Below are 13,327 nucleotides of genomic sequence, written 5' to 3' on the forward strand. Positions count from 1 at the left end.
CCCCCCCTCTTCCCCCACCTCTTCCCCCCTCTTCCCCCCGTCGCTCTCTCTCTTCCCCCCAGTCGCTCTCTCTCTTCCCCCCAGTCACTCTCTCTCTTCCCCGTCACTCTCTCTCTTCCCCCCAGTCGCTCTCTCTCTTCCCCCCAGTCGCTCTCTCTCTTCCCCCCAGTCGCTCTCTCTTTCCCCCCAGTCGCTCTCTCTCTTCCCCCCCGTCACTCTCTCTCTTCCCCCCCAGTCGCTCTCTCTCTTCCTCCCCAGTCGCTCTCTCTCTTCCCCCCCAGTCGCTCTCTCTCTTCCCCCCAGTCGCTCTCCCTCTTCCCCCCCAGTCGCTCTCTCTCTTCCCCCCCAGTCGCTCTCTCTCTTCCCCCCCAGTCACTCTCTCTCTTCCCCCCCAGTCGCTCTCTCTCTCTCTCTCTCTCTTCAAACAACACGGTGGCAGCACGGTGGCATAGTGGTTAGCACTGTTGCCTCATAGCGCCAGAGACCCGGGTTCGAATCCGGCCTGGGGCGACTGTCTGTGTGGAGTTTGCACATTCTCCCCGTGTTTGCGTGGGTTTTCTCCGGGTGCTCCGGTTTCCTCCCACAGTCCAAAGATGTGCGGGTTAGGTTGATTGGCTATGATAAATTGACCCTTAGTGTTCGGGGGATTAAATACGTGGGGTTACGGGGATAGGGTGGGATATGTGTTGGTGTAGGGGTTACGGGGATCGGGTGGGATATGTGTCGGTGCAGGCTCGATGGGCCGAAATGGCCTCTATCTGCACTGTGTGATTCTGTGATTCTGTGATTCTGTGAACAACATGCCCTCGAAAAAGCCTCGGCACCGCCGGGCACTCCAGCTATTCTATATATACATGGGTATACTTGTCTATACACTGTATGTCTAGATCGGTGTTTATATGGTCAATCATACATGTATTTCTGTGCTTTGGCAACATAAGATGTATCTTGTCATGCCAATAAAGCAATTTGAATTGAATTGAATTGATTTGATAGAGATAGAGAGAGAGATAGAGATAGATGATACATAGAGAGATAGATAGACAGGTAGATAGATAGATAAATAGAGAGATAGATACATAGAGAGATAGAGAAAGAGATTGATAGAGATAGAGATTGATAGATAGAGAGGTAGAGAGAGAGATAGAGAAAACTGGCTAGAGAGATAGAGAAAGAGATAGATAGATAGATAGAGAGATAAAGCGATAGAGAGATAGAGAAATAGATGGATAGGATACATAGATAGAAAGAGAAATAGAGAGATAGAGATAGTGAGAGAGATTGAGATTAGTCCTAGGAGAAGGAGACAGACCATACCTTGGGGCTAAATATGTAACAACATGTCACAACCTGAGGACTGTTTAAAAGTAAGACTGTTTAAAATTAATATTGAACGTACCAAATGAAGTAGAAAGACTGTTTAAAATTAATATTGTTTAAAAGTAATATTGTATATACCCAACAAATGTCAAATCGATTGACACCTACAGAATGTTGGAAAACTACCTTTTTGCAATGTAAGCTTTGGCAATATGGTTCTCTGTAAACTTTCATGCCAATAAAGCATTTGAACTGAACTGAACTGAACTGAGATAGAGAGATAGAGATTGATAGATAGAGAGGGAGAGAGAGATAGAGAGAGAGAATTAGCTAGAGAGATAGATAGATAGATAGACAGATATTGTTAGAGGTAGAGAGGTAGATAGTGAGATAAAGAGATAAAGCGATAGAGAGACAGATAGATAGATAGAGAGAGAGAGATAGAGAGATAGGTGAATAAATAGATAGATAGAGAGATAGATAAATAGAGAGATAGAGAGAGATACAGGGATAGAGAGAGAGATTGATAGAGAGAGAGAGATAGAGAGAGATTGATAGATAGATAGAGATAGATAGATAGAGACAGGGATAGATAGAAAGATAGAGATAGAATCATAGAGCGATAGAGAGATATAGAGCAAGAGGGGATAGATTGATAGATAGATGGATAGAAAGATAGAAAGCCAAACAACCCCAGATTTCAAAGAATTGGATGACCTGTCAAAATTAAGATTAGTCCTTGGAGAAGGAGACAGACCATACCTTGGTGCCAAATATGTAACAACATGTCACAACCTGAGGACTGTCTAAAATTAATACTGAATGTACCCAACGATGTTCAACAACTGTTTAAATTAATATTGTTTAAACTAATATTGTATGTACCCAGCGAAGGTCAAAATTGTTTGACACCTACAGAATGTTGGAAAACTGTACTTTTTGTTATGTAAGCTTTGGCAATATGGTTCCCTGTAAACTTTCATGCCAATAAAGCATTTGAATTGAATTGAATTGAATTGAATTGAATATAGAGAGATTGAGAGAAAGAGATATAGAGAGATAGAGACACAGAGAGATAGATAGATAGCTAGACAGAGAGATAGATAGAGAAAGCGAGATTGATAGAGAGATAGAGAGATTGATAGATAGGGAGATTCATAGAGAGAAAGAGAGATAGATAGATAGATAGATAGAGTGATAGAGGGGACAGATAGATAGTTAGATAGATAGATATGTAGAGAGGTAGATAGAGAGATAGATAGAGAGGTAGATAGAGAGGTAGATAGAGAGATAGATAGAGAGGTAGATAGAGAGGTAGATAGAGAGGTAGATAGAGAGATAGATAGAGAGATAGATAGAGAGGTAGATAGAGAGATAGATAGAGAGATAGATAGATCGTCATTTAGCATTATAGAAGCTAGTGTTTTCACACTCGTCCCACAAAATAGGTCCATTTTATTCTGTTTTTGAACTATATAAATGCGTTCTTTCCACATAAGCTGCTGGAATACCCAGGGTCTCCGCTCCTCAACTTTTGGGATGAAGAGTACAGACCCTGAATTCCTAAAAGCTATAAAAGACATTGATATAATTGTGTTAACAGAAACATGGTGCCAAAAGGACGTGCCCACCCACTGTCCCCCAATGTACCATGAAATCATTGTGCCCTTAGTAAAGAACACTAAGACACGCAAGGGCAGAACCTCCGGGGGAATCTTGGTGTGGCATAAAGGAGAACTGGACAAACACATCTCACCGATAAAACAGGGGAAATCACATGTATGGCTTAAATTAGATAAAAATATAGGAATAGCAAAAAAAGATGTCCACTTATGTGCGATCTACATACCTCCAATAGAATCGCCATATTTTGAAGAGGAGTTATTTGATACTCTCCACATGGAAATCAGCCATTTCCAGGCCCAAGGTAAGGTGCTACTATGTGCGGACCTAAATGCAAGGACCGGATGTGAACCTGACTTTATAGACCCACAGGGCAACAACCATGTGTATGGCCAGACCCCTTTATATGTCACACCAGCCATCGCAAATCGGAACAACCTTGACTGTGAAATAAATAAAAGCGGTAGGGAGGTAGTGCAACTCTGCCGAGCCTTAGGCCTGTACATAGTTAACGGTAGGTTCAGAGGGGGCTCCTTAGGGAGATTCACATATTCCTCAGCTCTTGGGTCTAATGTGGTGGATTATACAATCACTGACCTGGACCCCTGCGATATCAATGCATTCACTGTCAGGCAGCAATCCCCCCTCTCAGATCTTAACCAAATAAATGTGTACCTTAAACTTTCTGCCCAAACTACAGACACAAAAAAGGAACCCAGTAAGCTCCATAAAATAAACCAGACATACAGATGGGCCCCAGACAGTGGAGAAAAATTCATCACAGCACTAAATTCACCTGATCTCACAAGTAAAATATCAAAATTTAAAGAAAATCTATATGAGATCACCAGAGATGGTGTAAACATGGCCATAGATGATATAAATATGATCTTCCATGAGGCAGCTGTAAAAGCCGACCTTGTGAAACAGAAGAGGAAACGTTACAAAAGACAAAATAAAAATGAGAAATGGTTTGACCACGAATGCAAAAATGCCAGAAAAGACCTGAGAAAAATATCAAACCAAAAGCATCGCCAACCAAACAATCCAGACCTACGTATTAGATACAATGAGACCCTCAAAAGATATAAACACACCATTAGGAAAATTATACCCACAAAATACTCGAAGAAATTGAAAACTCCATTAATCCAAATCAATTCTGGGATATGTGGAATAACCTGAGTACAACACAATGGCAAGCATTACCAATCCAAGATGGCGACATCTGGAGAACACATTTTGAAAACCTCTACAAAGACATCCCAATAAAGGAAGCAAACCCAAGTCAACATCGTGTCACAGAAAAACTCCACACATTAGAAGCAACAATTAAAGACAACCAAAACCCTCTAGACTCCCCAATCACATGGAAAGAACTAGCCACAAAAACAAAATCTCTCCACCAAAAGAAAGCCTGTGGTCCAGACAACATCAAAAATGAAATGCTCAAGTTCAGCAATATGGAGATGCAGGGTGCTGTACTCAAGTTATTCAACATCATATTACGTTCAGGCTGTTTTCCCGATATCTGGTGCCAAAGACTCATCTCTCCCATATATAAAAGTGGAAACAAATCAGACCCAAATAACTACCGCGGCATCTGTGTCAACAGTTGTCTAGGGAAGTTATTCTGCAGTATTCTAAATAGTAGATTACTGGATTTTCTTAACAAACATAATATCCTTAGAAAAAATCAAATAGGCTTTCTTCCAAAACACCGCACCACCGACCATATCTATACCCTTCACACTCTCATTGAAAAACATATACACCAAACAAAAAATGGGAAAATATTCACTTGTTTCATTGACTTCAAGAAAGCCTTTGACTCTATCTGGCACAAAGGGCTCTATTATAAATTTCTTCAGTGTGGAATAGGGGGCAAAGTCTATGACCTTATTAAATCGATGTATCTGAAAAATAAATGCGGTGTCAAAATTGGAGACAAAAACACCGGTTTCTTCACCCAGAGAAGAGGCGTCCGGCAGGGCTGCAATTTGAGCCCGACCCTGTTCAACATATACATAAATGAATTAGCAGACATGCTGGAGAAAAGCGAGTCACTGGGTCTCTGTGTCCTGGATGGAGAAGTGAAATCCCTGTTCTATGCGGACGACCTGGTTCTGCTGTCTCCCACAGAACAGGGATTACAGCAACAACTAGACCTATTCGACAAATACTGCCAAAATTGGGCCCTTCAGTAAATCTAAAGAAAACCAACATCATGATTTTTCAAAAAAGGCCCAGGTTTCAGGAAAACAAATACCAGTTTACTCTCAGTGATACCATCATAGGACACACTATGAGCTACACTTACCTTGGTCTAACCATTACAGCATCAGGGAGCTTCAGCATAGCAGTGAATGCACTAAAAGGATGAAATAGCGGAGCACTTAGCAAATGGGGACAGGATAGGACAGAGTCAACATGGATTTACAAAGGGTAAATCGTGCTTGACTAATCTATTGGAATTTTTTGAGGGAGTAACTGGTAGAATAGATGGGGGAGAGCCAGTAGATGTGGTGTACCTGGACTTCCAAAAGGCCTTCGATAAGGTCCCACATAAAAGATTAGCATGGAAAATTGAGGCTCATGGGATAAAGGGGAAAGTTTTGGCGTGGATAGGGAACTGGCTGTCAGATAGAAAACAGAGAGTTGGAATAAACGGCTCATTTTCTGAATGGCAGGCAGTAACAAGTGGGGTACCACAGGGATCTGTCCTGGGCCCCCAGCTGTTCACAATTTACATTAATGACCTGGATCAGGGAGTCGGATGCAGCATTTCCAAATTTGCAGACGACACTAAACTAGGAGGTGGGGTGGGCTCAGAGGAAGAGACCAGGAAGCTCCAGAGCGATTTGGACAGACTGGGCGATTGGGCGGATAAATGGCAGATGCACTATAATGTGGACAAGTGCGAAGTTATCCACCTTGGGTGCAGGAACGGGAGGGCAAATTATTATTTAAATGGCAATAGATTGGGAGAGGGGGAAGTACAGAGAGACCTGGGTGTTCTTGTACACCAGTCACTGAAGGCGAGCATGCAGGTGCAACAGGCGGTCAAGAAGGCAAACGGTATGCTGGCCTTCATAGCAAAAGGGTTAGAATACAGGAACAGGGATACCTTGCTGCAGCTGTACAGGGCACTGGTGAGACCACACCTCGAGTACTGTGTACAGTTTTGGTCGCCTCATCTGAGGAAGGATGTTCTTGCCATGGAGGGGGTGCAGCGGCGATTCACCAGGCTGATACCAGGAATGGCGGGAATGACCTATGAGGAGAGACTATGTAGTTTAGGGATGTACACACTGGAGTTTAGAAGATTGAGAGGGGACCTCATAGAAGTGTATAAAATTCTGACAGGTCTAGACAGACTGGATGCAGAAGGAATGTTTCCCTTGGCGGGTGAGAACAGAACTAGAGGACATAATTTAAGGATAAGGGCTAAACCATTTAGGACAGAGATGAGGGGGAATTTCTTCACTCAGAGAGTGGTGAACCTGTGGAACTCATTGCCACAGAGGGCAGTGTACGCCAGCTCATTAAATATATTTAAGAGGGAATTAGATATATTTCTACGGGCAAAAGGGGTTAAGGGTTACGGAGAGAAGGCGGGGACGGGATACTGAATTAAAGGATCAGCCATGATCTCATTAAATGGCGGAGCAGGCACGAAGGGCCGAATGGCCTACTCCTGCTCCTATCTTCTATGTATCTATGTATCTATGTAAAAGAAAAAGCCCGAAGAGCCCTATATGCAATAAAAAGAAAATTCTACAACATCCAAATCCCTATGAAAATCTGGCTCAAAATATTTGACAGCATAATCCTGCCCATTGCGCTGTACGGTAGTGAAGTATGGGGCCCGCTCAATCACCATAGCTACACTAAATGGGAAAAACGCACAATAGAAGCCCTACATGCAGAATTTTGCCGAAGCATTCTTCGCACCCAAAGGAAAACACCAACAAATGCATGCAGAGCCGAACTAGGCAGATACCCACTGATAATAAGCATCCACAAACGAGCACTAAACTTCCTAAATCACCTCAAATCTAGCTCCCCAGACACCCTTCATTTTAAAGCCTTCCAGACCGAAGAGCTAAACCCAGAAAAGAGTCCCCTGAGTCAGCTGCTACTGAAACTAAGTACTCCTACTCAGCCGGACCCTGACCAGTCCCAGACCAACACTGCCGTCCAAACACCAATCCGAGTGAACCAAATCATTAAACAATGCAAAGAAACCTACCTGGAACATTGGAACAATGTAACCAAAAGCCAAAGCAGATTAGAATGTTACCGGGCCCTAAAAAGAGGATATAAACTGGCAGACTATCTCTCGACCATCAGAGACACAAAACAGAGACAGACCCTCACCAGGTACAGACTAAGCGACCACCAACTGGCAATTGAAAAAGGAAGATACAAGAAATCCTGGCAGCCTAGAGAGAATAGAATATGTGATCAATGTCTGGCCGGCGAGGTTGAGACAGAGATGCATTTCCTACTAAAATGCGAAAAATTCAACACAACAAGAAACATATTATTTGACAAGCTCAGCCAAACAACCCCAGGTTTCAAATAATTGGATGACCTGTCAAAATTAAGATTAGTCCTGGGAGAAGGAGACAGACCATACCTTGGTGCCAAATATGTAACAACATGTCACAACCTGAGGACTGTTTAAAAATTAATACTGAATGTACCCAACGATGTTCAACGACTTTAAATTAATATTGTTTAAACTAATATTGTATGTACCCAATGAAGGTCAAAATTGTTTGACACCTACAGAATGTTGGAAAACTGTACTTTTTGTTATGTAAGCTTTGGCAATATGGTTCCCTGTAAACTTTCATGCCAGTAAAGCATTTGAATTGAATTGATAGATAGAGAGGTAGATAGAGAGATAGATAGAGAGGTAGATAGAGAGATAGATAGAGAGGTAGATAGAGAGATAGATAGAGAGATAGATAGAGAGATAGATAGAGAGGTAGATAGAGAGATAGATAGAGAGATAGATAGAGAGATAGATAGAGAGATAGATAGAGAGGTAGATAGAGAGATAGATAGAGAGGTAGATAGAGAGGTAGATAGAGAGGGAGATAGAGAGGTAGATAGAGAGATAGATAGATAGATAGATAGATAGATAGAGAGGTAGATAGAGAGGTAGATAGAGAGGGAGATAGAGAGGTAGATAGAGAGATAGATAGAGAGATAGATAGAGAGATAGATAAAGAGGTAGATAGAGAGATAGATAGAGAGATAGATAGGGAGATAGATAGAGAGGTAGATAGCGAGATAGATAGAGAGATAGATAGAGAGATAGATAGAGAGGTAGATAGAGAGATAGATAGAGAGATAGATAGAGAGATAGATAGGAAGGTAGATAGAGAGGTAGATAGAGAGGTAGATAGAGAGATAGATAGAGAGATAGATAGAGAGGTAGATAGAGAGATAGATAGAGAGGTAGATAGAGAGGTAGATAGAGAGTTAGATAGAGAGATAGATAGAGAGATAGATAGAGAGATAGATAGAGAGGTAGATAGAGAGAGAGATAGAGAGATAGATAGAGAGATAGATAGAGAGATAGATAGAGAGGTAGATAGAGAGATAGATAGAGAGATAGATAGAGAGATAGATAGAGAGATAGAGAGGTAGATAGAGAGCTAGATAGAGAGATAGATAGAGAGATAGATAGAGAGGTAGATAGAGAGCTAGATAGAGAGGTAGATAGAGAGATAGATAGAGAGGTAGATAGAGAGATAGATAGAGAGGTAGATAGAGAGTTAGATAGAGAGATAGATAGAGAGGTAGATAGAGAGATAGATAGAGAGATAGATAGAGAGGTAGATAGAGAGGTAGATAGAGAGATAGATAGAGAGGTAGATAGAGAGGTAGATAGAGAGGTAGATAGAGAGATAGATGCAGATGCATTTGTTGGCGTTTTTCTTTGGATGCGAAGGATGCTTCGGCAGAATTCTGCATGTAGGGCTTCTATTGTGTGTTTTTCCCATTTAGTGTAGCTTTGGTGATTTAGCGGGCCCCATACTTCACTACCGTACAGTGCAATGGGCAGGATTATGCTGTCAAATATTTTGAGCCAGATTTTGATTGGGATTTGGATGTTGTAGAATTTTCTTTTTATTGCATATAGGGCTCTTCGGGCTTTTTCTTTTAGTGCATTCACTGCTATGTTGAAGCTCCCTGATGCTGTAATAGTTAGACCAAGGTAGGTGTAACTCATAGTGTGTCCTATAGTGGTATCACTGAGGGTAAACTGGTATTTGTTTTCCTGACATCTGGGCCTTTTTTGAAAAATCATGATGTTGGTTTTTTTAAGATTTACTGTTAGAGCCCAATTTTGGCAGTATTTCTCGAGTAGGTCTAGTTGTTGCTGTAATCCCTGTTCTGTAGGAGACAGCAGAACCAGGTCGTCCGCATAGAACAGGGATTTCACTTCTCCATCCAGGAGACGGAGACCTGGTGATTCGCTTTGCTCCAGCATGTCTGCTAATTCATTTATGTATATGTTGAACAGGGTCAGGCTCAAATTGCAGCCCTGCCGGACGCCTCTTCTCTGGGTGAAGAAATCGGTGCGTTTGTCTCCAACTTTAACCCCGCATTTGTTTTTCAGATACATTGATTTAATAAGGTCATAGACTTTGCCCCCTATTCCACACTGAAGAAGTTTATAATAGAGCCCTTCGTGCCATATAGAGTCAAAGGCTTTCTTGAAGTCGATGAAACAGGCGAATATTTTCCCATTTTTTGTTTGGTGTATATGTTTTTCAATGAGGGTGTGAAGGGTATAGATATGGTCGGCGGTGCAGTGTTTTGGAAGAAAGCCTATTTGTTTTTTTCTGAGGATATTATGTTTGTTAAGAAAATCAAGTAATCTACTATTTAGAATTCTGCAGAATAACTTCCCTAGACAACTGTTGACACAGATGCCGCGGTAGTTATTTGGGTCTGATTTGTTTCCACTTTTATATATGGGGGAGATTAGTCCTTGGCACCAGATATCGGGAAAACAGCCTGAACGTAATATGATGTTGAATAATTTGAGTACCGCACCCTGCATCTCCATATTGCTGAACTTGAGCATTTCATTTTTGATGTTGTCTGGGCCACAGGCTTTCTTTAGGTGGAGAGATTTTGTTTTTGTGGCCAGTTCTTTCCATGTGATTGGGGAGTCTAGAGGGTTTTGGTTGTCTTTAATTGTTGCTTCTAATGTGTGGAGTTTTTCTGTGACCTGATGTTGACTTGGGTTTGTTTCGTTTATTGGGATGTCTTTGTAGAGGTTTTCAAAATGTGTTCTCCAGATGTCGCCATCTTGGATTGGTAATGCTTGCAATTGTGTTGTACTCAGGTTATTCCACATTTCCCAGAATTGTTTTGGATTGGTGGAGTTTTCAATTTCTTCGAGTATTTTGTGGGTATAGTTTTGTGTTTTGTTCCTAATGGTGTGTTTATATCTTTTGAGGGTTTCATTGTATCTAGTACGTAGGTCCGGATTGTTTGGTTGGCGATGCTTTTGGTTTGATATTTTTCTCAGGTCTTTTCTGGCATTTTTGCATTCGTGGTCAAACCATTTCTTATTTTTATTTTGTCTTTTGTGACGCTTCCTCTTCTGTTTCACAAGGTCGGCTTTTATAGCTGCCTCATGGAAGATCATATTTATATCCTCTATGGCCATGTTTACACCATCTCTGGTGATCTCGTATGGGTTTTCTTTAAATTTTGATATTTTACTTGTGAGATCAGGTGACTTTAGTGCTGTGATGAATTTTTCTCCACTGTCTGGGGCCCATCTGTATGTCTGGTTTATTTTATGGAGCTTACTGGGTTCCTTTTTTGTGTCTGTAGTTTGGGCAGAAAGTTTAAGGTACATATTTATTTGGTTATGGTCTGAGAGGGGGGATTGCTGCCTGACAGTGAATGAGTTGATATCGCAGGGGTCCAGGTCAGTGATTGTATAGTCCACCACACTAGACCCAAGAGTTGAGGAGTACGTGAGTCTCCCTAGGGAGTCCCCTCTGAACCTACCGTTAACTATGTACAGGCCTAAGGCTCGGCAGAGTTGCACTACCTCCCTACCGCTTTTATTTATTTCACGATCAAGGTTGTTCCGATTTGCGATGGCTGGTGTGACATCTAAAGTGGTCTGGCCAAACACATGGTTGTTTCCCTGTGGGTCTATGAAGTCAGGTTCACAACCGGTCCTTGCATTTAGGTCCCCACATATTATCACCTTTCCTTGGGCCTGGAAATGGCTGATTTCCATGTGGAGAGTATCAAATAACTCCTCTTCGAAATATGGCGATTCTATTGGAGGTATGTAGATCGCACATAAGTAAACATCTTTTTTTGATATTCCTATATTTTTATCTAGTTTTAGCCATACGTGTGATTTTCCCTGTTTTACCGGTGAGATGTGTTTGTCCAGTTCTCCCTTATACCACACCAATATTCCCCCGGAGGTTCTGCCCTTGCGTGTTTTAGTGTTCTTTACTGAGGGCACAATGATTTCATGGTACATTGGAGGACAGTGGGTCGGGCACGTCCTTTTGGCACCATGTTTCTGTTAACACAATTATATCAATGTCTTTTATAGCTTTTAGGAATTCAGGGTCTGTACTCTTCATCCCAAAAGTTGAGGAGCGGAGGCCCTGGATATTCCAGCAGCTTATGTGGAAAGAACGCATTTATATAGTTCAATAAAACAAAATAAAATGGACCTATTTTGTGGGATGAGTGTGGAAACACTATTTTCTATAATGCTAAATGATGATTTAGTATAAATTTCATGAGGCATGCACATATAGCTATCTAATAATAGTAATAATACTGATAAGATAACAATAATGATAATGATAAATAACAATATTAATAATTTAGTGCATTCCTCTCCGGCTTTCTATCAGGCTGTTCATCATCGTCATGATCTTTCTCAGTTCTTGGTCTACAGTCTGTGGTCTAGAGGGGGGTCTTGGGTCAGGTATAAAAGCACGGTTCTGTTGTTGGTTTTGTATAGGGGGGTGGGGTGCATTGGTGGTCCTGTTTGGGTTAGGGCTCCCAATGGTAGAGGGGGTGGGACGGCTGCGTCTTTTGGCAGTGTTTATGAGGTTTTTTGCGAAGACCCACATCCGCTGTTTGAGTAGATGTATTTCGTCATAGAGGTCCCTTGTGTTGATGTTTGGATGATGGGCCAGGTAGACATTGGGGAGGACAGAACATCTCTTGTCGATTTCCCTGTTGGCGTTGTGGATTATATGGGCTGGGGTGTCCTTTCTGGGCAGTAGTGTGGAGATCACGATCTGTGTCTCGGGGAATTCCCTGCTGGCCTTTTCCGCCATCTTGCTCATTGCCCTAGCAGTGTCTCCCCGTAGTGTGCGTAGGTCGTTCGTGCCTGTGTGGATCACAATCCATTTGGGGCTACCAAGGAATTCTTTGTTCAGGATCTTCATTGCTTGGTCTGTGTTGCTGCACCATTTTTTCAGGACTTGATGGCCTGGGAACAGCCTCTGGGGGTCCAGAAACTTTCCGTTGGAGTCGGTCAGCAGGACTGCCTGAGGGGCTGGTTTTTCAGACTGGGTAACAGTAGTCTTGGCAAGACTCGACTGATGGCTGGTTGTTGGCTGGGTTTCTGGGATATGTTGTGTGGCAGGAGCAGGGTTTGAGGCTTTCGGTGTGTCCTCGTTTCGGGGGGTATCTGATGGTTTTTGTGTTCCTGTGTGTGAGGACTGGGTAGCCGTAGTCTTGGAATGGCTTGACTGAGGGCTGGTTGTTGGCTGGGTTTCTGGGATAGACTGTGTGGCAAGAGCGGGGTTTGGGGCTTTTGATGTGTTCTCGTGTGGGGTTGCATCCGACGGGTTCTGTGTCCTTGTGTGTGTTGTTTTTGTGTCATCAGGTTTTTGGACCTTAGGAGTTTTGTGTTGCCTGCTGAGCCTTTCTACGGCCTCCATAGTTTTGTTTAGCTGAGTATGGAGTTCTTTGATCTCATTTCTTTGTTCCTCTACGGTCTTTCTCAGCTTGTGGATGGTGGACTCGTTTTCCGTTTTCAGCTGTTTGAGTTCCTCCTTCAGATTCTTGGCCTGTGTTTCTCTGTATTTGTTGAAATCGAGTTCTAGTTTGGACAGACTCTCCTTCAGCATTGTGTTTGCGTTGAGAGGTGTGGGGGGGGTGGAGATGGGCAGGGAGGTGATTGCCTCTGCTGGTCTCTCTTCTTCTTCCTCCGCTTGGCTCTCCTCATCCTCTGTTTGAATCTCTATTGCCTCCTGTCCATTGGTCCTCTTTGTGGCTGCATTAGTTTTCAACTGGGGGAAATCTTTTTCGAAGGAGTTCAGATTTTCTGCATTCCCCTGTATCATGATCTTTC

Source organism: Somniosus microcephalus, chromosome 11 (genome assembly GCF_052327205.1).
Source record: "Somniosus microcephalus isolate GS21.2 chromosome 11, FLI_Smic_1.0, whole genome shotgun sequence".
NCBI lineage: Eukaryota > Metazoa > Chordata > Chondrichthyes > Squaliformes > Somniosidae > Somniosus > Somniosus microcephalus.